The sequence below is a fragment of the Hippopotamus amphibius genome, chromosome 16 (genome assembly GCF_030028045.1).
Source record: "Hippopotamus amphibius kiboko isolate mHipAmp2 chromosome 16, mHipAmp2.hap2, whole genome shotgun sequence".
NCBI lineage: Eukaryota > Metazoa > Chordata > Mammalia > Artiodactyla > Hippopotamidae > Hippopotamus > Hippopotamus amphibius.
In genome coordinates, this window is record NC_080201.1 from 8,595,686 (window position 1) to 8,623,537 (window position 27,852).

At 47.4% G+C, this 27,852-nt stretch overlaps 1 protein-coding gene across 6 annotated transcripts in view; it reads left to right on the forward strand.

The window, feature by feature from the left end:
- Window positions 1-27,852, forward strand: part of MAF (MAF bZIP transcription factor) — a 366,703-nt gene that overhangs the window by 70,306 nt on the left and 268,545 nt on the right. The gene's annotated exons all lie outside the window — the stretch shown is intronic.

Genomic DNA, 27,852 nt, shown 5'->3' on the forward strand with positions numbered 1-27,852 from the left:
ATGGAATCATGTAGGTCATTTATTTTTTTGGTAGCGATTCCTTCCTCTGGTACAGGCAACTGGGGGTGAAACCACAGACTCAGCTCCTTTAGCAGCTCTGTGCAGGGGCAATGGGCTTCTGCTTGCCAGTTTATTATTCTTGCGTGTAATGGAATCACTGGGGCACTGTCTTGGCTACACAGGAAGGCTCCTGCAAAAAGGAGAACTGTGACTTCCACCCAGAGAAGCTGAGAGTGGAATTGAGGCGATCAAATGACCCTGCAGCAGTGGAGGGCTGAAACCACCTGGATTTCAACCTGGGCTTTACCTCTAAGTAGCTGTGTGTCCTTGAGTAAGATACTTAACCTCTCTGAATCTCATATGCCCAGGACACCATCTTAGGCCACCTCCGCATCTCAGATGCTCTGCCTGTGCGCTGGCTGCACCCCGAGGTAACACACCTCTCTCTTGACAGGACTCCGTGTTCCTCTTTCCCCACCTAGAAGCTGAGCACTTTGGAGGCAGTGACTGCATCTTATGCGTCCTCATTTCCCTGGCAGATGGAGATGTTAATGTTAATACCTGCCACATAGGATGATAAGATAGAGCTGTATTTATTCACATGCTTAATATGAGGTCTCTTTCACACAGAAAGCATATGAAAACTACTGGCTCTTGTAAGAATTTACAAGAATTCTACTGAAATTGATGGCATTATCCCCATTTTACAGAGGAAGTAACTGAGTCTCAGACACACGAGCATGTCAGATGTTCTTATATTAAAAAGACACTGCTTGTGCCGATGGGAGGGTTGCATTTCTTTTTTCCCCCTAAGGGACTGAGACTAAGAAGAGGCAGGTGGCCCTTGTTCAGAGTGATTGGGAAACAGTTCCGCTTGGAAACCTTGAGCCCTAGAATTCCGGAGTCCACAACAGGAAGAACCCAGAGATCCTGCAGGAAACGTGTCCTGAGGATTAATGGTGGGTTTAAATGCTGAGCGAGGACTATTTCCTTTCCTCATCTGCATTTGGGAGATCTTTACTTTTCCTTTTTAAAGATCAATGTGCTGTATTTCTTTTTTCTGAAGGTACATCTATTAAACCAACAGTGGTTGAGCTCGCAGACAATTCCCCACCATGTAATTAACCCCCTCGGGGTCCCATTTAGATCCAATGATATTTTGTGATTTTATTAACTAAAAGCAAATAGGGACACTGTCTACTGTGGAGCTTGGGTTTAGAATTTCCGGTCTCTGGAGCACAGGGGTTCACTGGAACCATCTGTGCCCCTTGTCCCCCTGAATGATGTCTAAGCATTTTCCTGTTTCTTTTCTGTGTGTGTATCTCATGTAGATTTTTGGTTTGCAGTTACCATGGGGTTTTTGTATAGCAGTCTATATGTGATTGTTTTAAATTGCTAATCTCTTAATTTCAAATGCATTTTAGATGTCCTGCATTTGTACGCTTCTCCTGTCACAGTTACTGGTTTTGATATCATATTTTACATCTCATTGTTTTGTGTATCCCTTAACTGCTTCTTGTGGTTACAGATGATTTTACTTTTGTCTTTTAACCTCCGTACTAGCTTTGTGTGTGGATGATGTCCTACGTACTGTAGGTTTGCCTTTACCGGTGAGCTTTCTCCTTCCATAGTTTTCTTGTTTCTAGTTGTGGCCTTTTCTTTTCGTCTAGAGAAGTTCCTTTAACATTTGTCGTAAAGCTGGTTTGGCGGTGCTGAGTTCTTTTAGCTTTTGCTTGTCTGTGAAGCTTTTGATTTCTCCATCACATCTGAATGAGAGCCTTGCTGGATAGGGTATTCTTGGGTGCAGGTTTCCCCCTCTTATCACTTTAAATATATCATGCCACTGCCTCCTGGCCTTCAGGGTTTCTGCTGAAAAATCAGCGGAGAGCCTTATGGGAGTTCCCTTGTATGTTATTTGTTGCCTTTCCCCTGTTGCTTTCAGTACTCTTTCTCTGTAACTTTTGTTACTTTGATGACAGTGTGTCTTGGTGCGGTCCTCTTTGGGTGAGTCCTGTATGGGACTCTCTGTGCTTCCTGGACTTGGGTGCCTCTTTCCTTTCTCAGGTTAGGGAGGTTTTCAGCTATCATCTCTTCAGATATTTTCTTGGGCACTTTCTCTCTCTTCTCCTTCTGGGACCCCTATAATTCGTCTCTGTTTGGTGGCTCTGTGTATCTTCCAGCTAACTTCTCTCTCTGTGCATCCATTCTCCACCTGAGCTCTTTCATAATCTTTGTGGTCGTTACTCTGCAGACCCATCTCCACCTCACTTAGCTCTTCTTCTGGGATCTCATCTTGTTCCTTTGTCTGGATCTTATTCCTCTGCCTCCTCGTTTTGTGTAAGTTGCTGTTTGTATTTTTATGTACGTGGTAGGTTCGTTGCAATTCTCGGCCTTGGAGAAGTGGCCTTCTGTAGGACGCGTCCTACCCATTCCAGCAGTGCACTCCCCTCTCGTCACCTGGGCTATATGCTCTAGGGCTTCCCCGTGAGAGGGCTGCGTGGGTCCTTCTGTGGTGGCAGACTGACTGTGTGGGCTGTCTGACAGGCTTGGTTGGTTCCTCATCTGGTTGGGTGCCAGGCTCGGCCGTGTGCGGATGCTGCCGGCTGCTGTTCAGCAGGGCCTGCTCACAAGGTGGCTGCTTGCAGGGTCCTAGGGGCCCCCAGGGCTAATGCTGGCTCCTTGGTGGGTGCAGGCAGGGTCCTGAAGCCTCTGGAGCTGTTGCCCCGCCCCTGGCAGGTGGAGCTGGATACTGGGCTTAGTGCCAGACTGCTGGCAGGCAGAGCAGCTTCCTGGAGTCTGGCTGCAGGACCCAGGGATCCCAGAGCTCATTTCAGATCCTTGTGGTCTGCGTGTTGGTGGGGGGGGGGGGGGGCAGTCCTGACAAATTTGGGTGTGGGGTCTGGGGGTGTCCAGAAGGTTGCGTTCGGCTACTAGCGGGAGGGGCCGGGGCCAGCTGGTCCCAGGGTAGGATCTGGCCTGCATTGCAGAATCATAGTTCTCTTGCTTCTGGTGTCAGCCCCCTGGTGGGTGAGGCTGGTCTAGAGGCTTGTGCAGGCTTCCTGCAGGGAAGGGCCAGTGCCTTCCCGCGGGTGGGTGGAGCTGGGTCTTGGCCCTCAAGTGGGCGGGGCCGTGTCCAGAGGCAGCTGTGGGCTCTTTAGTCTTTCGATGGCCTGTCTGCTGATGGGGGGGGGACTGTGTCCTTTCTGGTTAGTTGTTTGGTCTGAGCTGTCCCAGCATTGGTGCCTACAGCCTGTTGGCTGGGACCAGGTATTGACATTAATGAGCTCCAGCAAGTCTGGTGAACGTGGCCCAAGACCACGCAGGTGACAAAGTTAGGACTTAAACCACATCTGATTGACTCCAAAGCCAGTGCTTTTTTCTACTCTAACTCCAGGAACAATGTTTTTCTCTCAAATTGGCCACAGATTTTTGGGCATCAGTTAGACAGTAAATAAGAGAAGGCATTTCCATGTACTTATCCAGATTTCAGAACCTTGTGGGTGAGAAAGGTTGCGTGAGGATGGCGTGGGGGAAGGCGTGAGGGACTGTCAGAGCCCTTCACGTGCCCTGAGCCAGCTCTTGGAGGTGGCAAGGAGCTCGGCGTGGCCTCAGTGGGGGTGAGAAACGCCCATGGCCAGGAAGCAGGGGCCGGACACTGAAGGGTTCTCTTAGGCCATGATGAGAACTCTAGTTTCCTTTCTCGAAAAGATGGAAGGCCATTGAAGGACTTGAAACAAAAGTGTGACTTGATCCATTCTATATTATAAGATCACTCTGACTAGACAGAGTTGGAAGGCGGGCGTGATTGGCACGAGGGAAGGTCAGAACAGGTAGCACCGATTGCCGAAGGGTTTCCCAGTGTGTGTCCCATACCCAGAAGAGCCCCGGATCTTTGTGTTATGTACATAATCCTTTTGGCTCCCAGAGTGGATGCTCACACCTGGAGTATTTGTTGCATGCAATGGTGTCTCCCCATAGCCGCCCCGCCCCCCCATCACCTGTGCAGACAGGGGGCTGTTCCTGCGGGAGAGGAGGATGCCCTGGCAGGGCCACACACACAGCATGGGGACATACGGTGGGCCTGGAGGGCCGAGTCCAGATGGGTGAATGGTGACCAGGGTCTGTGGCTCTAGTTTCTCTTCCCACCTGGCGACAGGTCACCGGACAAGCCTGGCTACCTGGGTGGTAAACCCAGAGCATCCTGGAGGAACGCAGTGTCACCCGGCATGCGAGTTAGGACAGGAAACACGAACCAGCACGGTTACAATGATGCAAACCACAGGCAGGAAACTTGGGTGTACGGAGCTGCGCGTCGCCTGGCTTGGCCTGCTGCCAGGCCACCCGAGTGATAGGCTCTCCTGGTCCCCCAGGGCCACGGATAGTTAGCGATGACAAGCGATAAGGAACTGGGTTTTGTATTGCAGCCAGTAAGGAGGGAGAATGAGAAAGAGAGAGAGGCCGGGGAGCTGAAGCTCATTGCTTCAGAGGTGACCGTCCTCCAGGGGTGCTGGAGATAGCGCCTGGCACACGCAGCCTTGAAGATGGGGACTGAGGGCTGTTGGGAGCGGCTCTCCTTGGAAACTTGGGGGCAGAGACTCCCCGTAATGTGCTGTTCAGACAAAGCAGGTCACAGACCACAGATGCCATCTATTAGGGGCAGAGCTCACCGCCTCTGCAAGTTATAATAGCACGCCCAGCCTTCAGAGCCTGGGGTGTTTTGTACCCCATCTCCTGGGGGTTCCTCCCTCTTTGGATGTCCCTCAGGCGATCACCTTATTGTTTCTAGGTTCTATGAGTTCTGGGTAATAGCTTCAGGTTTGCTGGTCTGTGCTGTTTGGCCTTGGGCAAGTCACTGAACCTCTCTGAGCTGTTCTGGAGTCCTTTCTTCTACCTGTCCAGTCCTCCATAGCCTCATGTGTTACAAAGGGGATCATCACAGTGGCCCTGCCACAGGGAGGTTAACCAAGATGAAATGCATGGAGGATTTTGGAAAGTAGAATCTAAGTATATTGCTAATATTTGTAATAGTAGAAGTAGTAAATTCACATCAGTAGACTTACTGAAGCTCTTGAACATCTACTACGCACCAGGTGCTAGGGAGCCCAGATGTGGGACACACGGGTCTTCCACCTCTAAGAGTTTATAGTCCTCGTGTAGATAATAGAGGTAATAATAGTGGGTAAGATTTATAAAGCACCTACTATGTGTTGGGCCCTGTGCTCAGTATTTTGTGTGTATTAACTAATTTGATCCTCCCAATAACCTTACTCTGGGAGCAACTCTTATCACCATTTCACAGATGAGTAAGCCGAGGCACAGAGGGACCAAGTCACTTTCCCAAAGTTCGGCAGCTGGTAAGAATGGGTACCAGGCCCGCTGGCTGTAGAACCCATATTCCTAACCATTAGTCCACATGGTCTGTTGGGTAAGAGGCTCACTGGTGGTTTTCAGGATTCCCCATGAGAGTTATACCAGATGTATCTGTCTGAGTTCAAAGCTTGGGGTATTAACCACTTCCCCATGCAGCCTTGGGAGCTCACCGGTGAGAAGCCCGGGATAACTGGGCTCCGTGGCGAGCCGCCACATGGGTTTCCCAAGGAGCAGTCAGGATGTCCTTGGCCGCAGCGTGCAGTAGTTACGGGCCCAGGCTGTGGAGTGACATGCTTCTGGTGACCTCTTAGGTCCCTTGCTTCCTAGCAATGTGACATTGGGCATCTGACTTACCCTCTCTAAGTTCCTATCGCTTCATTACTAAAATGGGATATGTAAGCTCTTGTTAAGAGAATGTAATAAAATAATGTCTAGAAGGCATGAAGTAAGTGCTGTCCATGTACAATACATGTACATCTCCATGTATACGATTAACCGGGAGCACAAAGGAAAGATCCAAAAAGCAGACTGATGCTGTGAGGAAAGAAGCCGCTATTTTGATGCTTTTTTGACGCTTTAAGGAAAGAAGCCGCTATTGAGTTCCCAGCCAATAGAAGCTGAGTTCTGTGTCCTGGTGAAAAGGCTGTGAGTCAGGAGGCTGTGAGTCAGGACCCTGGCTTTTTTGTTAGAGTCTAAATCAACTATCTACGCAAATCCCCACAGTGGAAAAAGGACTCCAAGCCTTGGGGACAGATTAGACCTAGAAGGCTAGAATGGTCACTTATTTGAACAGTATTTGCTTGTTTAAATTGTTTAAAATATGTCTGCTGCCTGGGGCCTCTGGCTCAATGGCCCAGGTTATGAAAATACGTAATTAAGCGAAACAATGCAGGAGCAAAGCATGTGAGTAGTAAGCGTGTACGGCTGCCTTGGTATCAGGCAGTTCTTTGTCTCCAGGTGTTTCCCCAGCAGTGCTACTTGGTGATTCTAGACCAAAGCCTGGTGGCATGGATTCGTTGATCTCTGTGATTTTCATCTTGCAGAGGAAATTGGGTGCAGGTAAGCTCAGAGCCACGGAGCCCAGACCAGACTCAGACCTTAGTGGCTATAGAACCTACAGTGCAGACTAAAGGACGGATACCTGGGTGGTACCATCTGGTGCCACGTGGCTGAAACAAACACACAAGAAAGCAGTGTTTCATGGCCCTAGAGAAAGAAAACTGGAGATTCCCTTCACAGAATCCTAGATGATTTAATGTAGGTGGTACCTTATGCAGCCTCTAGCTCAGAGGTCCTCAGACTTTTTCTAGCTATGGAAACCTTTGTTTAAAGAACATCTTATGATAAAAACAAAACAAAACAGATAAAGCATATGAAAGCTTAGCTGCTTTGGTGTAAGAAGGGGCAAGAACTTGGCCATGAGGCCGTAGGTCTCTTCTTCCTTGCTCCTGAGAGGATACCATGGAACCCCCAGAGCTCGATGGAACACAGTTTGGGAACCGCTGCGTAGTGGCAGCGAGCTTAGAAAATGAGAGTAGGGCTTGAATCAGTTTTCTCATTTGTCAGATGGTGATAATAAAATTGCTATCTTCATAAGCACATTTCATAAGCCCATCATAGATGAACTAATCCATGGGAAGGGCTTAGCAGTGCCTGGTACAGCGTAAGCATTCGCTAAGTGTCAGCGAAATAATTGTGTATTAGATTAATAATCACGACCGCGTTTATCATCCCTGGATTTGTGACCTTTGCAGATTTACTTACCCTTTCTGAGCCTCTTTCTCTATCTGCAGACCGGGATCATGATACTTACCTTGTCTTGTGGTGGTGAGAAACTTTTAAACGAAAAGATTTGGAGACCATTAGCATAGCACCTAGTCCTTTGCCCCTTTGTCACGGGAACTCAGAAACCAGGCCAAAGTTGATGCTCCTTCTACGCATGTCAGAGTGCATTCTGAGATTTCAGTCTTAGGGAAGTTCATTCCTTTAGTAATATTCTGAAGGCCTCTTCCCTCTTGTCTGGAATACGGCTCTCATCCCAGTACTGGGCCCTTTGTGGCTGCCTCTCCCTCTGTGCTGAGGGGGGCACAGCTTGCCCCCGGGTGATGGTCTTCCTTCCGCGAGCCTCTGAGGGAGCTCCCAGCTGCAGTGCCTCCCCGGCTTCCAGCTCAGAGTCAAGCCAGCTCAAAGTAAGGGAGACCGTGTCTAGAGCGGGCCTCTAGGGCCACCATCTAGCTGTGTGACCTTGAGCCAGGACCTTTGCCTCTCTGTTCATCACTTACCGAAGCTAAAGGACGACAAAAATGGTTTAGTTTTTGTTCAAGCACCGCATCATGTGGGTGGCAGGCGCCTCTACTCGTGGCCATTGTTCAGGGACCCTCTCAACCCGTGTCCCCGTGATCCCTGTGCTGGGGGAAGGAGAGAACGGGGTGAGCGCCACACTGACTCTTAAAAGCTTCTTCCTGGAAGTGACACGTGTAACTGACACTCACATCTCATTGGCCAAGGCAGGTCACGTGTCCACGCGCACGGTGGGAGCAGGGTGCGGGACGTGCAGTCCTACCTTGCGTCTGGAGGAGGAGAGCAGGGACTGTTCTGATGAATGGCACTAATCACCGTCGCAGACAATTATCAGGTACAACTAAGGGTCCAGGTCAGCCGTCTGGAAATCTAAGCAGATGATGACAAGGATGGGTGACGAGTAGCAGCTGCCGTTACTGAGCAGGGACTCTGTGCCAGGCCGCGGTCCCCCCGCGCCATCTCATTTAATCCTCGTGCCTCGGTGAGGTGGGCACTCTTCCCATCCCCCACTGCAAAGGGAGCTGGGGCTTGGAGAGGTGAAGGCAGGTGACGGCTCTGAGAGGGTGTCACCCAGCCGCTATGAGGCCTCCTCCCCTCTCACTGGAGCAGAGTGATGGTGGCGAGGTGAGGAAGGAACCATCAAGTCAGAACCCCGGGGACAGTCCCGGGGAAGGAGAGGGCTGACATCAAGGAAAAGAGCTCCTGGAAACATGTGGTCCATTGTGCAGGGAGCCTGGAGAGTATGTACTCTCTTACGCTCTCATCCAGCGGCCAGCCATTGGCCACATCCAGCCAGTGTCTGGAAGGCAGTGGAGTCCCTGCAAGGCCGCCGCGGGTCCTTACATCACCCTTATGCACCTTAGGGAAAGGTGGAAAGGCACCCCCTGGGCAGTAGTTACCACCTTTGCATGGGACGTCAGCCCCTCGCCGCACAAAGCCAGCAGCATCTCGCCCCTCCGCCCTCACCTGCCCCAGGGGTGACGCCTGGGCATAGGTGGGCGGCGTGTACCTGGAGAGCCCTCAGGCCCGTGCAGCCGTGCACTGGGCTCCACGTGACCCTTCCCAGGAACACACGGCCATTCATCCTCATCCGTTGGAAGAATGAAATCAATACCATCAAACCCACAGTGTTTCCTGCCACAAAACCTGAACTCGGGCCCGTCTGTTTCTTTCTGATGTTTTTACCATTATTTCCCTCACTTCCAGTATGGAGACACTTGTTTCCAAAACAGCACACCCTCGCCTTCCCAGAGTCCTCAAAGAGGTTCCCCACTGCCGGGTAGAGAGGGGTTGCCTCTCAGGAGAGCACGGCTTGGACGGTGAATTGAGAATCTCGCTGGGCCTGCAGTGCTCCCCCACCTGGGCCCCTGGGGCAGCTCTGGATTCAGACGCCAAACAGCCTCCCACCTCTAGAGCCTGGGGATCACGCCCCCTCAGAGGAATGCAGAGCCCACGGCCCTTGCTGGCCCAGGAATGTACCTCCAGACCCCAGAGGTCATGTGCAGATATGCAGAGCTGGAAACGTCTGTTTTTTTTTCAGACAGAGATCAGTACTATGAACTGATTTGAAAATTGCATGGAAACTGGTTTGTGGGAGAAACAGTAGAGAGAACGAAGGGGACGCCGTGTTGAGATGGGAAGAGTCCAGGAGGCCGGGGGACCGAAGGGGGGGTTTCCCGAGCACGAGGGTTTTCTTGATCTTTGTGCCTCCAGCTTGGATTCAAGAGTGGAGGAGGAAAGATCTGTCTTTCAAGGTAAAAACAGACGTTCTCACTCAAAGAGCTATGGGATCACGGAAGAGGCTGTCTTGGTAGGTAGTGAGCTCTCTATCATGGGGAGTAAGCAAAAAAAGAACCTCTAGTAGGGGATGTTGGAGAAGAGGTCCATGCATTGGGGGACAGATTAGAAAAATAGCTTCTCAAGTCTCTCTCCCCTGGGGTGTTTTGCATTTATAACTGATCAGCAGTCTTGTCGAGCCTGGATCTGTGACTATTATTTTTGCCACAGCTGATCAAAGCAGCTCACATTTAGAAACCCAGGCGTTTATCAAGAACTCATGCACGTGAGCTCTGGGCTAGACGGATCTGGGTTCCAGTGATGGCTCTGACACGAACTGTGTGAATTTGCGGAAACTCATTGAATGTCTCCATGCCTCAACTTCATCCTCTAGAAATCAGAACACACCTATGTCATAGGGAGTTGTGCAGATTTAATGGCCTAAGAAATGCCAAGTGCTTAGTGGCAAATGACCACGGCAGGTATAGGCACAGAGCAGTGGGTACCAGGACCCAGTAACGTGGATTGTATGACGCTGCCCTGGCTCCAGAGGCATTCATGTCTCCCCTTACTTCTGAAATTAAAAGGTACTAAGTGCAGCAATGTTTTTATTGTCAATAAAGATAGTAAAACTTTCCTGGGTAGTCTGGCCCTTTGGAAATAAAGACCTGAATTTATTATTATTGATATTCAGATTTTAGACTCTCATATAACTAACCCGTTTTAAGTCTCTCTCTCTCTCTCACACACACACACACACACACACACACACATACACACATGCACGCAGATATTACTATTTTTAAATATATGTTCCCTCTGCTATGTGAATGAGGTGTGCTATTGGGGGGGGAGGTATTTTCTTTCCTCCCTCCCCTTTTTTTCTTTTTGCAAAGGAAACACCTTTTTGGTGTTGGCATGACATTAATAAAAATAATAAAGGAGAAGGTTTGGAGGGAAAAGGTAAATAAGGCAATTCATACATCATCTGGGAGAGACCCAGCAGTACGGCAGAGAAAAATCAGCATCCCGCCATGCGAGCTGGGAGATTTTCCTGAGTCAGCTCGTGTGCTGCTCTCTGGGTGCCCAGCCGCTGCTGCCATGGTGTTGGCTTCATCCTCTCGGTGGGGCCGGGCCTGGTTCGGAGACCTCTCATCGTTAGCTGGGCTGCTTTTCTGCAAGGGGCACGAATAGAGGCATCTCTTGAGTGCAACAACTTAAAGTTCCAAAGTATGCCTCCCAGCCTGCTCCCCCCCCCCAACATGGAGTAGTGACCTTGGAAGTGCACCTGCCTGCAGGAGCGACCCCCTTCATGATGTGCAGGCGCCAGTACAAAATGAAAATGTGGGAACCCTTGCTCAAATATATTACAGATTCAAGTCAGGAGCAGCAGAGCATTAAATGCACAGAGAACCTAGAAGCGAGGTGCCCTGTGTGACTGCCTGGGAAGTCATACCCAGCTGCTACCTTTAAAAGGCACAAGCCTTGTGGGTGTGGCAGTAAAGAGAGCCCGGGTGGCTTTCCGTGGTCTCTTTGATCAGCGGCTCCCTGGCAGGTGAGTGACAGTCACCAGAACCTTCCATCCTGGAGCCCCGTAAACTCAGATGAGTGAAGTGTGGCCACACGTGTAGGCAGGAACAGAAGGCTGCTCTGAACAGGGGCTCAGCGACAGTCCACAGTGCTGCGAGATTCCCCATCTCCAGGGATCAACTAACAAACCTTATTAAAATCCCAGAATTATACAACTCGACGATGGCAGGAGTCCCAGGAAATCATCTCTTCTAATAGCTACTATGTTTTCCAAATGTGGACACTGAGGTCAGAAGGGAAGGGAAAGATGTTTTTAGTCATAATTCACCTTTATTGCATCCCTGAGCACTTTACGTGCATTTAACTCACAACCAGCACAGGAAGTGAGCACAGACGATAGACCCATTTTACAGAAGGAGAAACTGAGGCTCCTTCAAGTTCAATAGCTTCCCCAGGATCACATAGCCAGCCAGTGGCAGAGCAGACTTCTGAACTGATTCTGGAGCTCTTGTTTGCCAGTGCTCTGCTGTCTCCAAAGCAATTCAGGGCAGGGTCCCCAGTTCCTACTTCCAGCACTGTGTACACTTCCCGTCAGCTGCCTGTCTCCTCTGGGGCAGTCTGATATCTCCTTTCCTTCTCGCCACTCTGTGCAAGCTGAAGGTGAATCTTTCTGCCAAGTGAACTCTCACTGGTAGACACAAGAAGAGGTATGGAAAAAAAACAGAGAATCATCAAAACGTAAAAAACAAAGGAGTTTTGGTCGCTTTGTGGAAGACAATGGAGGGATCTCAAAAGCAGGGTCTAAAAAAATCATGCATCCCCAGGGGAATGGACGGCCGGGCATCCACCATGCCAGGCCCCAGGCCCCCGCTGCTAATGAATTGCACGCTTGGGCCAAGGTAACAGAGGCCTCAGCCAACATCCCCAGGTCTTTCCTGCCCTGCACTGGCCTAGACCCGGCCGTACCCAGCCAGGAAGGGGAGGCTGGGTGGGAAGACAGCAGAAAGCCTCATCAATGCTGGTCTCAGAGTCCCCGCAGGGCCTGGCGTCCCACCCAGCAGGGGCTCTGCTGTCAGGACGCTTGCCAGACAACTGAGTAAACATTTTGAGGGCTTCTGGCAGAGCCGGTGACAGAAAGGGAGAGACAGAGGCTTCTCCCCCCAGGGCTGGATGTGGCCCTCCTGCCTCAGGGCTCCTCCTCCTCCTCCCTCAGAACCACAGGCCTGGGGGCTTTCTTAGAGAACCATGTGGTTCACGGCTCCATTTCCCCTTTGCAAAGATGTGTCCTATTTTTATTCTGCTTCTGCTTAGAATACTGGGGTTTTCTCTCCTCACTTCTGTGCCTCAGAGATGGTTTTCCCAAGCAGCAGCAAAGCCAGATTATTTCAGTGATGTGACCCGTGTGTGTATCCGGGATAAAAGCCAGGAGGCAACATGAAGACATAATGTGAAGGTTAAGGTAGTGGTCACGGTGAGTGTTCGTTTAGTTTAGAAACAGACCCTTTCCCTTATTTAAAAAGAATGATTTAAAAAAGAAGGAGATTTGATGAAACCCAATTCCAATTTTTTTTAGATAACAATAATTAGGTACTTTATACATATATATATATTCATGATGTAAACACACAAACTTTGAAAAGAGAACATGCTTATGAAGACTAAGTAAAATGGGGTGTTGGCAGCTCTTAGTGCAATGACGTATATTTATCAGTTGACTTACAGAGATTTTCAAATATTATTGTTAGGCAGAAAGGCAATGGGACTGGCGGTCCAGTGGTTGAGACTCGGCACTTCCACTGCAGGGGACCTGGGTTCCATCTCTGGTCGGAGACTTAAGATCCCACAAGCTGCTTGGCGTGGCAAAAAAAAAAAAAAAGGATGCAGAGAAGTTAGTAAAATATGTTGATTATTTTTAAATATAGCACTAATGATATGTAGAAACAGCATAGATAAGTGGATGGGTAGCTGGACGGATGAATGATGGAAGGAAGGATGGATAGATAGATATTTCATACACTTTCTTTATTGCAGCGGTTTTGGGGCCACAGGAAGATTGAGTACCAAGTACAAAGAGTTCCCGTATACCTCCCCTGCCCCCCATGTGAAGTCCAATTTGGCACTTTTTAGGCTCTCAAATCTCCAGTTGCTTCCCATCTCACAAAGAATCAAATCCAAATAACTTATGGCCTCCAGGGCTACATCTTGGGCATCACCCATCTCTCTTTTCACTCCCTCAGCTTCAGTCTCCTTGGTCACCTTGCTGTCCCTCTGCCAACAAGCCCCCCAGTGGCTTTCTCAGGCCCATATTCCTCTAGCTGCATCCTGTGTGCACAACCTGAGCGTGGCCTTGGCTAAGCTCCATCCAGCCCTTTCTTTGAAGGGCCATGCTGTGCTGCACCTGGGTCCTCTGGGTCCTCATCCTGGTCTCCTCCTGGGGCCCCTCTTCTGGGTTTCACGCTCCACCATCTTCCTTTCCTTGTGCAGGCACTGGCCGGCATCAGACCCTCCCCAAAACCCCTCGGCTGTCACCTCACTCCAGCACCCCGATCATAGTACCCTCACCCCTGATGGGTATTGGGCTGGGGGTTTCCACCTGCTGCTTTTCTTGCCAAAGACACTGAGATTTCAGTCACATGTGTAGACTCTGAGGTTGGGCTGCTCTTGTTTGAACCCTGAATCCTTCCCCTAGGAAATGAAAAGCATAGGCAGAGCAGTCCAAGGACCTTGACTTCTCTGAGATGAAGCTTCTCTAGCATTGAAATGGGGCTAAAGAAGGTGTCTGTTTCAGGGGATGTTGGAAAGGACATGCAAAGAAAGGACTTAGGACAGTACCTGGTTACAGGGCAAACATTCACTCGATTTTACTTCCGTTGAGTGTGCTGTGCTAGCATTAGTCCAACTCTAAGCTCTGTCTCTCTGCATTTTTCATTTTGGGGGATTGAATTCCACTGCTAAGTGGGAAACAGCTCCTTCCCTGTCTCCTAGGAAAAAAGCAACAGCTCTTCCGACTTCCTTTCTCTCCCACTTCTCCTTCACTTCCTCCTCTCTCTACTCCTTTTCACCTTTTCCTTTCTCTTCTTTCTTCCTCCTCCTTTTCCTCCCATTGATTGGCCTTTGTGTTAGGCATGCAGATTTGGTCCACGTGACCTGAGTAGTCCTGTGTCCCAGGAGTTGCCTTTGCCCAGTGGCTGGATGAATCTCCTTTTTCTCCAGTGCCTTTGTCCTCTGGTTCCTTGTCCCCAAGGGTAATCAGGCCTTCTCGCCCTCCAGGGAAAGCTTGGCCCTGGGGATGCAAGGCACAGACCCCAGGGGTCTCAATTTATGGGTCTTGCAGGCCACTTGGCAATGTGTAACAGGCCCTGGTTGAAGGCACGGCCAGCACTAGCTTCCCTGGGCAGTGTGGCTCCTTCATCTCTGGTCCCAGTACCCTGGGAGTGGCCGCTGGTCCCAGCACTGTGGTTTTGGACAAGAAGCAAGGGCTTCCGGACCAACTGGTGATCAGAAGCTGGAAGACTCTTCCCCAGGGAACAACAGGTCCCTTTTCTGTGGCCTTTTTATAAATGTTGATCTTCCTCCTTTGTCACACTTCCCCCCTCTCCTGTGACCAAGGGACAAGGACGAACCGGCCCCACAAAATCCATCAAACCTTTCAAATTGTCACCTGTCCAGCAGAAAAACCTCTCTACCTCATCCCCGCCTCACTCCATAGAGAACCACAGGGGCAGAAAAAGAAATCTGTCATCTGAACTTCCAGATGACATTTTGAATTGTGTTTTGTTGTTATTGTTCAGAAAGAAAAAATGTTAATGCTGTAAGACAGAATTTTGGGTAAGTGTTGAGATCTTTCACCTGTTTTCCCCCTACTTGGAATTTTTAGTGTGAAAATGAGTGAATTCATAGCTTGCCTTTTAGGTTAGACAGCTTTGAAAATGTAGATGGAGGCAATGTCACTCTCAACTTCCCTTTGGGTTCTGTTTTTTCTGAGGTGTACATACACTGTGTACATTTGCCACTGATGGGTACCCCAGGAGGACAAATATGGCACCCCTGAAACAGAATTAGACAGCTCCTGGGAGACAGAGTGTAGCTCCACACTGTGAGTGTGTGAGAAGGTGGGTGTGTGTGTGAATGCATACACAAATGTAGACACAGCCTTGAGTTACGAGGAGGGAGGTATAGCAGAGAGTGTGTTGTTCCCTCCAAACTTTGGCAAGAAAATACAAAGAACAGACCCCTTACCTAATGTATGGCGTTGCCCTCTCCAGGGGCATAGTCTTTTCTGTATCCATCCATCTATCCATCCATCCATCCAATCTATCTGTCCATCCCTCCATCCATCCCTCCGCCCATCCCTCAATCCATCCATCCAGTCCATCCCTCCCTCCATCCATCCATCCATCCCTCCATCGAACCCATCCAATCCATCCATCCATCCATCCATCCATCCATCCATCCATCCATCCAATCCATCCATCCAATCCATCCCTCCATCCATCCCTCCATCCTTCCATCCCTCCCTCCCTCCATCCATCCCTCCATCCATCCACCCCTTCATCCATCCATCCATCCATCCATCCCTCCATCCATCCCTCCGCCCATCCCTCAATCCATCCATCCAGTCCATCCCTCCCTCCATCCATCCATCCATCCCTCCATCGAACCCATCCAATCCATCCATCCATCCATCCATCCATCCATCCATCCATCCAATCCATCCATCCAATCCATCCCTCCATCCATCCCTCCATCCTTCCATCCCTCCCTCCCTCCATCCATCCCTCCATCCATCCACCCCTTCATCCATCCATCCATCCATCCATCCATCCATCCATCCATCCATCCATGCAATCCATCCCTCCATCCCTCCATCTATCCATCCATCCTATCCATCCATCCAATCCATCCATCCATCCATCCATGCAATCCCTCCATCCATCCATCCATCCATCCATCCATCCATCCATCCATCCATGCAGTCCATCCCTCCATCCCTCCATCTATCCATCCATCCAATGCATCCATCCATCCATCCATCCATCCATCCATCCATCTCTCCATCCATCCATCTTCCATTGCTCCCTTCCTCCACCCACTCAACTAAAAACTATTGGGTAATTGTTCTGTGCCAGACATTATGCTCTGGGGGTTACATGGGATTCTCATTGAATCCTCACAAGAACCCTGTAAGGTAAGGCACTTGTTATTTTCTGCTAGGTAAGAAAGCAAAGGCCCAAAGAAGTAACTTGTCTAAGTTATACGCTGTAAGAGGCTGAACTGGAATTAGGTCTCTTATTGCCTAACTTCAAAGCCTGAGCCCCTTCTTTGGCATCCTGCTTTCCCAGGGGGGTGAGGAGAAAGAGGAGGTGTCTGGGAGGGGGAGTGTGTTGCCAGCTGGAAAGATTGAGAGGGGAAGGCTTGTAACGGGCATATTGGTTCATTCTGCCTCCTTCTAAGAAGAATTTCAAATGGCTTGGCTTCAGTATCTTTAAATTCGGGTTACATCAAGATAGCCAAGTCAAGATGGCTCTAAAAGAAGGTGAAAAGTCACATCTGAATGTTTAATTCTAGGATGCTCTTTGATAGGTAGTATTTAAAATAACATGAATGGAAGTGCTTATCCTTTCATGAACACTGTGAAAAGTGGAAAAACTTTGGGAGGTACTGACCAAGCCCTTGCTAAGTACCCTGTCATGTACTATGTATGTGTGTAACATACGTAGCCCATATCTCTAACGTGTTTCTAACATGCTATGTACATTAGAGATAGAAATTGTAGATTAATAATTTCATGTACTTTTGAATACTTGGCCTAATTCCGTAAGTGGTTTATGGGATATATAAACAAAGCAATGCTTAGGAGATAACCAAAAAATAAAAACAGAAGAACGATGGAAATAGCACATGATAAAAGGAAGTCAAGACAGGGAGTGACCATAGGACGGAAGTGCAGACTCCAATGATTCTACACAGTTGCTCTGATTGGTCCACACATTTGGTTCTGAGCCTCCTGGTGAACAATGTGAAAAGGGAAACAGAAGCAGTCGTGTGATTTTTCTTGTCCAGAAAGAGAGAACAAAGCAGTTTTTCTGGGGTAAAGATGAAGAGAAGTTCACACTCTAGTGGGTAGATTCAGAGAATCCAGCCACGATACCCACAAAACAGTAAAGAGAAGACAGCAGTGGCCGCTGATTCCAGTCCAGTAGGGAAATGTGTCTCAGATGAAAAAGAAGGGATTTTAAACTGAGGATTTCTAGAGGCTTACGTTCTCAGTCTCTGAGAATTTGATTTACTTTAATTTTGCAGTTAACATTTTTTATTGTCAAATTTTAAAAAGGTCTTGGAAAATGTAGGCTTTTTAAAATAAAATTTGTAGCTCATCTGAATTCTGGTAGCTTTGGGGTTGTGCTGATATATTGGGGTGTTTAACGAGGAATTGTAGTCACTTAGCATCGTTTCTGGAGCACGTAGACACTCAATAAAAATTTGTTGAGTGAAGGAATAGAATATAAACAAGGTAACTGTTGAGCAAAAAAGAAACAGAGGATGAATTCAGTAGAATATTGGAAATTCTTCAAATTCCAGAATAATTGATTTCTGAATTTAGTGTCCTGTCACTACATCAAGCCACTTCTCCCAGCAACTTTATGCCTTGAATTTAATGTTCAGACATTACTACAATGCTAGCGCTGGAAAATATTAGTTTACTGTTTTTCACATATTTCAACCCAGTTCCTCTGATAAAAAGCACGTGGCTTTTTAAGCAACATTATTGAGGCATAATTATATATAATAAGACGTGCACAGTTGAAGTGAACAGCTTGATGAATTTTGATGAGTCTGCTACCCCATCTAACCACCACCTCAAAGAAGATGTAGAACATTTCCAACACCCCAGAGAATTCCCTTCACCCTGAATCACCCCACCCCTCTCCTCAGGCAACCAGTGATTAAGCTGATGGGTTTCTCATTTGTTTTTCATGTTATTCCTTTTTTTTTATTTAAAAAACTTCTTTTATTGACGTATAGTTAATTTCCGATGTGTTAATTTCTGCTGTACAGCTGTGTGATTTGGTTATACATATGTATGCATTCTTTTTTAAATCCTTTATACTCTCTGATGCTGAGTAAAGTCATATTGTTCTTAAGATGGACCAGAATGTAAAAGTTTTGAAGGTACTCATGAAGAAGAACCCTCTTATTCTAAGGATAGGGGAACTGAGGCCAGCTGGTGGACCCAGGCTAGTCCCAGGGGCCAGTGCTGCTTCTCCTGTATGTCTTGTCTGAACAATTCTGGCATTTAGGACCGAGGGGCTCTTTGGAGAGGAACCAGCAGGGAGAGTAGGTGACATACATTTCACTGAAGTTAAAAATTGCAGTGGTGGTGGCAATTATTCTGAATTATCCTCAGAATGATTAAGAAAATGATACCCTTAAATCAGTGTTTGAAAGAAATGAGTTTTGTTGCGAATGATACCTTACAGCCACTTCTCAGAAGTCCAAAGAGAGACGCAAATTAAGGGCCACCCTTCAGGCAGGTGGGGGGGAAGCAAAACACAGAGTTCCTAATAAATACCTCACCAATCCAATTATAACATTCAAATCAAGGAGAGAAAAATACAGTATCAAATATAATGAAAGCTCTCTTTCCCGTCGAAAACACAGCCTGCTTCTCATTGTCCAGTGCTGAAGGGGATTTCAAAGTCAGCATTTATAGGAGAGGGGGAAAATGCCATGTAAATCAAAGTGAAATAATCAAATTTTTCTGGTGGAAATAAGTGCAGTTGTTTGATGTAATTTTGACATTCAGCATAATTTCAGCATCAACACTGAAGTTAGGGGATTGAGGTGTCTCCGTCAGATTTATATAGTGAGAATTTACCAATTGGGAAAATCTAAGTTAGATTTTGAATGCAATGTGACCTAGTGCATTTGGGGGGAATATAGTCTCCTATATGTGTGTATATATATATATATATATATATATATATATATATATAAACACACACACACACACACATACATACATACATACTGCGTATTTCACTGCCAATGTTAAGGCAGGAAAGACCTGTTTCCATTTGTAGTGGGGTGAATAGCATCCTCCCTAAATCCACGTCCACCCAGAACCCCTCATAATGTGGCAGTATTTGGAAAATTTGTCTTTGAGGATGTAATTAGTTGAATGGAAGTCATCCTGGATAAGGGTGGGTTCTAAAGCCAATGACAGGTGTTTTTCTAAGAAGAGAGAACACACAGAGACACACACACACACAGAGGAGAGGGACGTGATGGTGGAGGGGGGTTGGGAGATGCAGATACCAGTCAGGGAACACCAAGCATTGCCAGGAGCCACCAGACTCTGGCAGAGGCAGGGACGAACCCTTCCTTAGAGCTGTCAGAGGGGATGTGACCCTGTGGCAAATTAATTTCAGACTCGGCCTCCAGAACAGAATTTCTGTTGTTTTAAGCCACCTGTTAGGGGCACCCCTTATGGCATCCCTAGGAGACCAAAACATGGGTGCTGAGTAAGACCCCTTGTCTTTCTCAAAACAAGAATCCACTCGTGATCATGGTCTGGGAGGTGACTTTTCCTAACAGAGGAACTGGGTTCGCAGTATTTTGAGTCAGCAGTTGAGATTCTCCCAGACATCCTCTGAGAAGTTCTAGCCACTGGTCCCCTCCAGTGACTGAGGAGCAGAAGCCTCTGTGAACCCTAAAGCATCCAGCAGGAAAACAATCTGCATCCCTGCTGATGCTCGTTCTGCTTTGATAGTGAAAAACCCCAGTGATGCTGACACATGGACCAGAAGACAAGCCCCAAATGACTGCCCAGAGAGCGTGCTCTGAGCACAGAAGAGGTTGAAGAAGGAGCCACTCAGGTCCCTGTTCTGCCTAGAACCACCCAGCCTCTTAAGGAGACTGGTCAGGTTCTTAGTCTCCTACCTGGTATGGAGGAGACAGTAGCTTCCATGCTGTGTGATTTTGCACTGCCTCGCACAGCAGTCAATGGAATTGTCTTTAAGAGTTCATGCATTTCTGCTCTCCTCTCTTGCCCTCCTGCCACTTTGCCATGAGATGAGTGCCACCCAGATAGCAGCTGCTCTTTTCTGCTTCAGTAGCCCTTCCAATTAATTAACTAATCCATTCAGTAGTTCATAAACATGTATTTATTGAGTCCTCATCACATGCCAAGGGTCATGCTGGGTACTGGGGCTCAAACAGTGAACAGACTGAACCTCTGGTCTAGAGCTCACTGAACTCCTAGTCTCAGGGCCAGTGCAGGCTCATATCCACTTTGGGGTGAATTAAAGACACCCCATTCCTCTGGGCAGAGTACATGGCTTGGCACGTGTAACAAGGACTTGCATGTCAGTGCAACCTACTTCCTGGGCCAGCAACCTTGTGCAGTGCACAGCCAACACAACTGTACCTGGCGCTGAGTCTCCTGGGAGGCACTAATAGCTAACAGGGACAGGGCAGACATGGAGGATGGGGGGGTGGGGTGGGAATTGAAGGCACACAAGGCAGCATCTGACCCAGCCCTGGTTGAGCCAAAAGAGGCATCTCAGAAGGGGGGATTTCTAAGAGGAGGGCCAGTACCTACAGCAGTGAAAATAGCCACACAGTAAGCCTTTTTGGTTTTGTTGTTGTTACTGTTTCTTTTAAATATGGGGATTCTGAGGCATAGAGAGTTCAATTAATCCTTTGCCTATTTCTGAAACTTCCTTTGTAAAAGAGAGCGAGAATTTATATGCCAGCATTTAGGCCTTTTTCAATACAGTCACTGGCCCTGCATTTTGGCAGAGGCGCTAAATGACTTAAGAGAGTTGGGAGATGCAGGAAAGATGTTTTTATTATTATTATTATTCAGAAGCTTTTATTTGATCATATAAATCGTTACACTCACTTAAGTCTCTGCCTCAACCAAGACCAAGAATTACATCTACCAATATTCTCAGGCTCACTGCTACCATATAGAACCTTAAATTGTTACTTGCAAGTAAAAGAAATAATAGGAGGGATTTATCATGATTGGAAAATCAGATTCTGGAAAATCAAAACACACTTTGCTACAGAGATGAATTTGCATGTGTGGCAGGCCTGTACATTAAAACCACACTGGATGTCATGGGTAAGATCTGCTTCTCTCTCCGCTGGTGTGTTTGTTTTCATAGCCCCATCATTTATTAAGCATTCTTGCATTTGAGGCATCTCTAGACCCTGTCATCCGCATTTTGAAAGTGCCGAATCCTAGCCCGAGACCACCAGGGAGCTGTGTCATCTGCATTTTGAAGAGAAGACCTTCCTTATGGGAACCCCCTCCTTTGAAAACTAAATCCATATGGAATTCTCAACCTGTATAGATGAAGGCAGACATACACGGTATGTTATATAATACCACAGTAAGAAACCTCTCTGTTAATAAAACTCAGGGAATTTCTACTAGCAGCTGTGATAACAGTGCCCAGGGAGTGTCACGCAGGGAGAGTAATAAAGTACAGTGAAAGAATTCAGGTTGTGTCTTTGAAACTCAACTCTGCATGACAGTTCTCAGCCTGCTGGTTGCACTAGTCAATGCCAAAAAACCCCACCCTACCCAGAAATTGTAGCTTCCCAGAAGGCTTTCTTGAGTCCCTTGTTTGTTATGATATCATATGGAATTTTCCCAGATGATCCTTTTCCAAAATGCAGTCCAACTCTCCTTCCTTGCTTTATTTTTTTTCTACTAAGACTTATCACCATCTGACATGATACATGTATCAGTTAGTTAATACTTCATAACAAATATGCCAACACTTAGTGGCTTTAAAACAACAACCCTATGATCACATAATTTTTGTGGATCAGAAGCCTGGGTATGGCTTAGCTAGATCCTCTAGTGCATGGTATCTTACAAGGCTGCAATCAAAGTGTGGGCTAGGACTGTGGTTATCTCAAAACTCAAATAGGGAGGGATCCAGTGGGAATCGGTGGGAGCCATTGTAGAAGCTGCATATCAAACTACAGATTTTAATTATTTATTTGTCTGTCACCTCTGTCCCACTGGAATAAAAACTGCATAAGAGCAAAAGATCTCTCTGGTTTGTCCTCACTGTATCCATGCTGCCAGATATTTGTCGAATGAAAGAGCTCAAATATTTGTGGATTGAATGAGTCAATGTAGAGACTGCTTTTTGGTCCCCCAGAGAAGTCCTGTGTGTGTCTTATTTCCTTTCGTTCTTCTTGTAAATGAACCTGGAGAATTTTTGAGTGTCGAAAGTTGAGACAGTATAAAAGCTATTTAGGAGAAAACATTTACTTTAATAGTTATGTAGGCAGAGTAATGCCTCTCCAAAGATGCCCATACCCTGATCTCTGGAAACTGTGAAGATGTTACCTCACTGGGCAAAAAGGAACTTTGCAGCTGTGATTGAAGTTATAGACCCTGAGTAAGGGGATTATTTTGGATTATCTGGGTGGTCCAGTCTGGTCACATGAGTTCTTAAAAAGGGAGAGGCTCTTTCCTGGGTGTGCTCAGAGAGAAAGCTGATGACAGAAGAAGGTTCCAGGGTTGGAAGCTTGTGAGGGATTTGGTACCCGGGGCTAATTCTGGGATGTAGGGAGATAAGTGCAAGGACCCCAGAGAGCCTTCTAGGAGCTGAGAGGTGGAGAGAGCCTTCTAGAAGCTGATAACCACCCCTGCTAACATTCAACAAGGAAACAGGGGCCACAGTCCTACAGCCACCTGGAACTTCATTCTACCACATCCTGAATGGGCGAAACTACCTCCCCTTTAGAGCCTTCACAAAGGAGCACAGCTTGTTAATACCTCAATTTTGGTTCACTGGGACCCATCCTGGACTTCTGACTTCCGGAACTGCGATACAGTAAATTTGTGTTGTTTTCATCCACTAAGTTTGTCGCCATTTATTGTGGCAGCAAAACAAAACAGATATAACTATGTTCAACAGATCTGAGTGCCTGGCTAAGTTAAGCATGATAGAGGCTTTGGAAATAACAGTGAAGATGTTTAGCAATTGCTGTCACCATGGAAGTGACCCAAGGAACATAAATCCTAGGTCTTTTGGAAGAGTTCTGTTTTCAAGGAAACCCTGATACAACTAGGGATTGTGGACCTGAGGAAAGAAAATTCCATTTCTATTAATGCCATCCACAAAGGATTAGAGATTCAGGATCAGATCTTTGTTCATGATAAGATTTGAGGGAGAAGAAAGTCTTCCATTGGAATTTGTTGTCTCGGGAAGTACTGGTACTGTCCTTCTAGGTCAGCATAAAGAGAACACTGCCCATGAGAAATACCCGCTAATGGAAGAGGAGTTGGCTGCCATTAGCTTTGCTCTTTTGCATTTTTTTATGTAATCTATGTATTGAAGTATAACAAATATACAGAAAAAAGCACAAATCAGTGGATTTTCCTGAAGTGGAAACACCTCTGTGAGATTCATTGCATGTTGCACGAAGCAGTAATTGGTTTATTCTTGTTGCCGACTGGCAGTTGGATGGATAGAGCAGAGTTTAATTAGACTTTTCCCGTTGATGGCCATGTCGGTTGTCCTGCTTTTGGGCTGTTGTGAATGGTGCCGCTATGAAGTTCTCATCCGTGTCTTTTGGTGAAAGCATTTCTATCGGCTCTATATCTGGGATGGGGGATTCCTGGGTTAAAAGCATCCTTTTCTGTTCTGCTAGATGCTGGGACTTGCAGAACCAGGATGACATGAGATGAGAGACATGAGTTATGCAAATCCAGGGTCAGATCCTATCTTTAACGTTCTGATATTTGCTTATCGTGGACTGTTGTGCATTAATTTTGATTTTCTTAATTGTTATTTTGATTTTGGATGCTTCCTTCAATTTTTCACCCAGGGTGAAGGCCTCACTCACTTCACCCCAGTTCCTGCCCTGAGCAGATCTCAGAAACGTGGTAGATGCCTGCCGTCTACATGCTTCATGTCTGGTCCCAAAAGGTCCATCGAGGTTGTACCGGCTTAAACAGTGCGTGAAACACCGGGTCCTCAAAGCTCACGCCTGTACCCGCAGGACCTCATGAGGGCATTTTATTTTCAAATAGGCTTTTTCACTCACAGAGACCTTTGCAATGTGGTTTGAGATTTGTTGGCCGGGGGTTGGGGGGGAGGGGGCAGGGAGGCATGGAATATATGGAATATTGCAAGTTTGACATTTAATTAATTAATTAATTGGGTTGGGGCGACCAGGCTGGCTGCTCAGGCCCCCATTCTTGATTTCTAGACTATGTTAAAAAAGAGAGGGGGGCGGGGGCTAGAGGAAGGGTGCTGTTTAGGAAGGTCTGGCTGGGCAGAGGGGGTGCAGGGGGGCCACTCTCACAGCCAGATCAGGTCCCAGTGCTCCTCGCAAAAATGCCCCTTTCCTCTGTTTCTTTAACACGAGGAGATTCTCCATCACCCGTTTCCTATCTCTTTAGCCAGCTCTGTCCCAAGGCTTACTGGAGCAGGTATCAGCCTGATAGGATGAGACTTTCCAGGGCTGGGTTTATTGGGTTTAGGTAAGCAAATCCTCTTAAGAAAAATTGTTCATCAGTCAGCCTAATTTACTCTTCTGGAGCAGAACGTTTTTTTATTTTGTTATGTGCTAGTGGTTGAGTATTCTGGGCATAGCAGCAGCGTGTGCAAATCCAGGCTCATTTACGGCTGGAAGGCAGGGGAGACCTGGGGCTGGAAACTGAGGTTCTAATGGAGATGGTGATTGATTTCACTAGCGGGAAACGGGGCAGGGGAATGATGACTTCAGAATTGATTGGGACTCAGGGCTGCAAAGCTGGTTCTTTGTCTGTTCTGTGTCCCCCCCCCAAAGAAGAATCTGCACTAAGAATGCAGTCACCACACAGAGAAAGATTTTTGTTTCCTTGTTTGGCCATCCAGGGGCTCTATCCTCATACCTACGTTCTGGTTAATTTCATGAGGCAGCTACTGCAATCACTGAGCTCCCAATCGTTCGGCTCCCGTCCCCCCCATTTGTGATGTTGGCTGTGCCTTCCTGTCTGGTCCTCATGGTTGCTTTAAGTTGTCAGTACCCCAGAGTACATAGTCAGCTCCACGTCATATCAAGCTGGTGGGCTCCTGCATCGTCCCGACTTAGGTCTGACCACTTGCCCTCCCGTCTCACCTCCACTTTCCATTCTTGTCTTCTCTGAATTTGGACTGTGTGTGACATGTTCCCATTTATAGACTCTCATTTCCATTTTTTTTCTGATTCTTAACATGATTTCTCCACCTTGCACCTGTGGTTCCCCTTGTTATCACCATTTGGATTCTTCATCTACCAATAATGCAATCAAACATCCTCGATAAACCACAGTACCTGCTCCCTCTTCTTCTTTCCCGTCTTCGGCTCTGAGTGCCAAGTACTGCTGGGAGACAGGACAGCCCAAGAGTGGGACCTGGACAGTTAGAAATATCAGGTTGTGTCACCTTCGCACCTTTATAGTCACCATTGTGTTCTCATTATGAAACAAATAAATGTCTGTATATCTTAATGGATATAACTTAGAAAGTGAAAGCACCTTGTAATCCTTCCCAGCCTCTCCAACAGTTTGGCATATGTTCACTCAAAACTTATAATATATGTATGTCTGTGTATATGGGATGTGTGTGTATGCTTCACTTAACCATATATCTGAGATATCCTTGAATGTCAGTACATAGAGATCTGTCTCATTCTTTTTAACGGCTGCAGTGAGTTGCACTGTATAAGTGTACCACAGTTTATTTATCCAATTAAACCCAGAGACTCTTACAACACAGCGAGTGCTTTCAGACAGAGGAGTTCCCTCTCCAGCACCTCTGCGGGATGCTAGCCCAGCCCACACGGGTCTTGGGTTTCCTCGGGTACAGACAGTTTTGATAAACCTAAGTCTCTGGGGTGGTGTCTTTATTTCTGCCTCATTTCAGTGGCGGGCTGTTCAGTCGAGACTAAGAGAGACTTCCAGCTGTGCCTGTGTCCAGGATATTTTAAAGACGTGCAGCAGTTCAGGTAGATGACCTGCAGAATCATGGCCCCATAGCATTAGAATTCCCCAATGGTTCATCCTGGGCCCTTTTATCCTTTCAGTCTTTATAACCTCATCCACTTCCTTGACTCTCAGGTCACTTTTCTGGGTTTGAAATATAACATTCTCCTGGGCATCTCTACCTACAGGTGTAGATACTTTGACCATGGTCAAAACTTTGACCAATTTTTCCTTCAAGCTGCCTCTTCTCCTCCAGAATCCCACCTAGTTAGACCCTCCTGAGATACTGGCTTTCATCCGTGTTTACTTTCTCCATCTGCCTCATGTCCTGCCTCCAACACATTGCAAGGATGCCTGCCCTCCACTCCAGACCTATGATCACGTCTCAGATTCTGGCCATTGCAGAGCCCCTGACCACGCTTGTCTTTCTCTGACCTATGCGGAGTCACTGTCAGAAAAAGCTCCTCTGACCACATCCCATACAGACCCCTTCCCCCAGCTCTCCACCTCCTGCAGAGTAAAGCCCAAGTAGAGAACACCTCCCGTACTCTGATGCTCTGCCTTCCTTTTGACCTCCTCCTGCTCTGCACAGGTATGTGATGCTCAATTTCTCACTGCCGTCTCTTTGGCTAAGCTGATTCTTCTCTTTGGATTTCCTCGCCATCTCTTTCTTTAAGTCTGAGAAGATATTTCTTCCTGTAAGGAGCCTCCCCTGATCACCCAGACTAGATACTTCTGTTTTCCAATTAGACAGCTCCTCTCTCTACCACCTTACCTCGTGCGGTGAAATCATACATACACACTCTCTTTGTAAATTCTCCAAGGGGAAAACCCCGCCTTACTCGGTTTTACGTCCTCAGCTCTTATCACAGGAACTGATGCATAACACATATTCAGTGTACACAGGATGGACAGATGGAAGGATGGATGGATGGATGAGTGTATAGATAAATGGATGGAAGGGTGAAGGATGGATGGATGGATAATTGGATGGAAGGAAGGATGGAAGGGTGAAGGATGGATGGATAGATGATGGTTGGATGGATGGATAGATGATGGTTGGATGGATAGATGGATATATGATGTATGATGGATGGATGGATAGATAAGTGGATGGATGGAAGGATGAAAGATGGATGGATGGATAAATGGATGGATGGAAGGATGGATGGATAAATGGATGGATGGAAGCATGGGAGAGTCTGAACACCTGCCAGTGCTACTCTGGTTTCAGGCATCAGTGGAATGGAGTTGGGTGATTTGAAGTAGCTTCCTTTTGGTTCATGGCACAATGTCCTCTGCCCTGGAAGATCAGCAGGGAGGTAGCAAAGTCTGGAAGGAGAAATGATTCTACCTTCATCTTATCTTAGGCACCACACCAGGAGCCTCTCCTGCAATATCTGAGGGAAGATTGGTTCTCTCAATATGCTGCGGGAAGCCTCGTAAAGAAAAGGTGAGGGAGCGGGGGCTAACTGGTTGCAGTGCAGGCTTCCAAGGTACCTGGGCCAGAAACAAAAGTACAAGTTAACTAACCAATGGCCAAGATGGATTTTCCCTTAAAGGCGGGCTCCTCTGGTCTCTCTGTCTAGCAATGGTGACACTATTGATGGTTAAATAACAATAGGAGTCCACAGGAGCACAATCTGGGTTCCCTACACCATGGACATCCTGTTCCATCACTGCCAGTGTCATCTTCAGGGTAACCCTAGCAGTTAGTACCATGTAACACACAGCCTTCCATTTATAGGGAAGGTTCTGGGGGCTACAAAACTTGCCTAGGGTCACCCAGGGTATTAAGTGGCAGGACCTGGCTCCAATTCTAAGCAGTATGACCCCCGAGCCTACCCTCCAGCTGCACCCAAAAGGGGAGGGGCGGAGGAAGGAGGACC